Source organism: Corvus hawaiiensis, chromosome 10 (assembly GCF_020740725.1).
Source record: "Corvus hawaiiensis isolate bCorHaw1 chromosome 10, bCorHaw1.pri.cur, whole genome shotgun sequence".
NCBI lineage: Eukaryota > Metazoa > Chordata > Aves > Passeriformes > Corvidae > Corvus > Corvus hawaiiensis.
Genome location: NC_063222.1, coordinates 25,538,688 through 25,542,214, shown reverse-complemented (window position 1 = coordinate 25,542,214; position 3,527 = coordinate 25,538,688).

Genomic DNA, 3,527 nt, shown 5'->3' with positions numbered 1-3,527 from the left:
GAGCACAGCAAGAAAGTTTTTACCAAATTTGTTACAGAATTCAACAGCAAAAAAGTCAACTTTTTAAGGAATGGGTTTTTATAAGCCAGGGCCTGTATGTTACTTGTTAACCTGCACTAATGGGTCTCTGCATCAATTAATACTTGTTGCTGACATCCATCAACTATTTAAGAAAGATTTTTGAAGTATTTGAGGTGAAAATACTAATAGAAAATAATCTGAAGCGCCAGAAATAGTGCGGGGTTTTTGGAGCTATCTGGCAGACTGAATCATCTCTGATGCACACCAAGGACTTATCAAAAGCCCTAAAATTATCTTCCACTTCCCTGACTTGAAACCTCCCAAACCAGGACAGAATTCACACCAAAAATGAAACCTTTCTTGATTCTTGATTGACACAAAGTTGCTTTCAGACCTTCCCTGGGTACGAAAACTGCGCAGGGAACGCGTGTGAATTGTGGAGGAGGAGAGAAAATTTGGGGCAGTGCAGAAAATCTCACCTATTTGAACTGAGCTTCAGCTCCTTCTTGAATTTCTGGTGAGTCTTTTGAGCACATAACTCCTCTTCAGCAAGGAGAGTGTTGTTCCTTAGCTCCTCGAATTTAAGAGTCAATTACTGCCACAACACCACTGAAAAGGCTTTAATCATAGTCCTGTCCAGGTGGTAAATGAATCTTCCCTCTCAAAACTCTCCCTGGCATCACAGCATCCTTTTAATTCCCTTCTGGCCATCACAGATCACTGGAAAACCCTGGCACCTTTCCGAGGAGCCCATTAGCAGTGGGAGTGTGCGGGTGCCTCTTGCCTGGCCCCCTCCAGGTTCTCAGCACCATTAACTCCTGCTGGTTCTCCCCCAGTGACCACAGCAGCCTGGTTCTAATCACAGCCAGGCTTTGGGAATGGGCATGATCCCTGTTCTCTCCTCGTGAGCAATGCACTCCAAAACAGCTGTGGCATTTTCCCTTAATAGCCTCACATTTCACTTATATTTAATTTGTTACCCGCTGCCTCTCCCGGAATCTTTTCTGCATTGCTGCCCTCTGTCCTGCTCTCCTGTATTTTATTTCTCCTTGTTATTCTTTTTTCCCTGCCCCTTGAGAGAAATGCCTTGCATTTATCCACTTTCAGACACAAACCCCTGGATTTAATCCAATGTTCTGAACTCTCCAGATTTTTCTGTGCACCCTCCCTTCTCCTGCTCTTTGCCAGCAATTTGCCTCGTAGCTTTTCCAGGACAAAACTTGTTTGGTTTTCCTTTAGTTCAGGCTCTCAACCATTAATTTCACTGATTGGAAGGAAGGATGGGAAGGCAATGAATCTGAGTGAGAATCAGATAAACTTCCTATTGATTTTGCTTTTTTTTCTGGAAGTCTTTGCTCTCTGGTCACCAAGGGCAGTGGCAAAGAGGATGAGAGGTAGGAATTGATGAAAGATTTCTGATGGCAGCAGTGCCAGAAGGAACACAGACATTTCCCAGACCATTTTCATTCTCTAGCAGCTCATGAAGGGAGAGGAAAAACCAAAATGTAAAAATAGGTTTATATGGAAACTTGTGAGTGGCTGATTCTATCTTCCCTCTTAAACAGTTGGAAAACAAACCTCATTACCCATCTATGGATTATATTGAAACAGACTTACAGGAGCCACTCTGAAAGAGCTTCTAATTCTGATAAGCAGAGAAGAAAGGTACTCACTTTAGTACCCTCACTTTCATATTTATCCTCTCGATAATCTCAACAAGACCCTTTCTATTTAGTTACCAACTCTCTTTCCAATGAGATACAGTCAAGCAAAACAACAAGCAAGGAATTAAGGGTCCATGGGGATTTTGGTAACATTTATAAACAATACGGAGGTAAAAAACAAAAAAAAACTTGATTTTTTTACTGCATCCCTGGGATGTTTCAATGGCAGATCCAGCAGAAATGAACACTCTTGGCAGTGCACAAATGTTCCTTCACAAACTCACTCAATGCTTTCAATGTACTTTACACATTTTTTTACTTATTGCCTGGGCAGTAAAGATTTATTTTCTTACATTCTTCTTAATTAAGTGGCACTGTCTTTCTTTCAATGACATAATTTCTAGTTTAGAGATGTAGAAAATAAGGCTGTGGAAGAGCCATCTCTTATGGAAATGTCCTTGACTCTCTGGAACTCCTTGAGTCTTTGACTCCCTGGAACTCCTTGAGTCTTTGACTCCCTGTCTACTTGGTTTTGTTTCAAATAGAGGCCTTTTCCCCCCATTTCTAAAGAAAACTTCAGCACTGTTTTTAGTTTCCACTCTGACTTTCCATTGTGTTTATTCAGGTATTTTAACTACCTCTGCACGAGGTTGTAAGGCAGCAAATCCTCCATCTGTCTCCATCAAGGGTGGGCTTTGCCACGGCCTCCTGCCTCCATCCATCCCAATCCCCTGGCAGCACTGGGAGTTTTCCTTAACACAGCACAAAGGAAGTGAAAAATCCCACCCTGGTGAAGGCATCTTCTGTCCCTGCTGCAGAACTTTCCAGGCAGGTGCCTGGTGAGGACGTGTGTGAAGGAGCCCCGTGACGGTGCAGGAAGGGCACTCTTTGTCAGGGGAGTCTGGGTGAATCACTCAGCTCTTCTGGCAGCCTAAAATAAGCATCAATAAAGCCTCAGTTCCCTGCTTTACAGAGTTTGCAGGATGCTTTGATATACTGATGTGCACTTCTCAACAATTCCCAATAGCTGGGTGAAAACCTCTGCAAAGAATAAATTATTAGCACAGATTTCCCTGAGCCTTTTCCATGGAAAACACTGCCATGTGTGGACATCACCTGCAGTAAAGGTGCTGCTTTTCAATCAAGGATCCTGCCAGAGCCAAACAGGCAATTAAACATGAACATTATTCCAACGGTGGGTTGAGCCCCTCTAAGAAATAATCAACTTTTGTTAAACAAAAAAAAACCCTAAAAACATTCCAAACCTATATCTTGGTAAAAACTTAAAGAAAAAGTATATTTTCCCTAAGGAATTTCTACTGGAGAGAGTAGGGCTGACTTATCAAGGAGAGAAGGCACCCCCCCATCTGCTTCTGCAGAGGTTTATAGCTCTTCCTCTGCCTGGAGTGTTTTCTTCTAAAGATTTTTCCTACAAAGGAAAAAAAAAACCCAAAGAAAGATGTCTCCACAGATTGATTAATAATGTTGTTAAGCTCATCTGGCAACACTTTATCCTCTGTAAAAGACAGGTGCCCTTTGCAGAGGAATATTCTATTCTTTTTCCCTTCCTCCCTTTTTTCTCTCTGTACAATCTCTACCATCTCGGGAAAGCGAGTGCTTTGTCTTAATGGCAGTGATTGTCTGCTCTGGGAAGCCCTGAGAAGACAGAAAACCAAGGATGGGAGGTGGAGAGAAGTACACAAAGAAGTTTTACTGCTTTTAAAGGCCTGGGAAAGGCTCCCTGCTCTGCTGGCAGCTCCTGCAGAGCTCCGTGAAAGCGCCAGTCCTGGGACACACACGGTACCACTGCAACTATGAGACTAAAACAGGGCAAAACTGGCA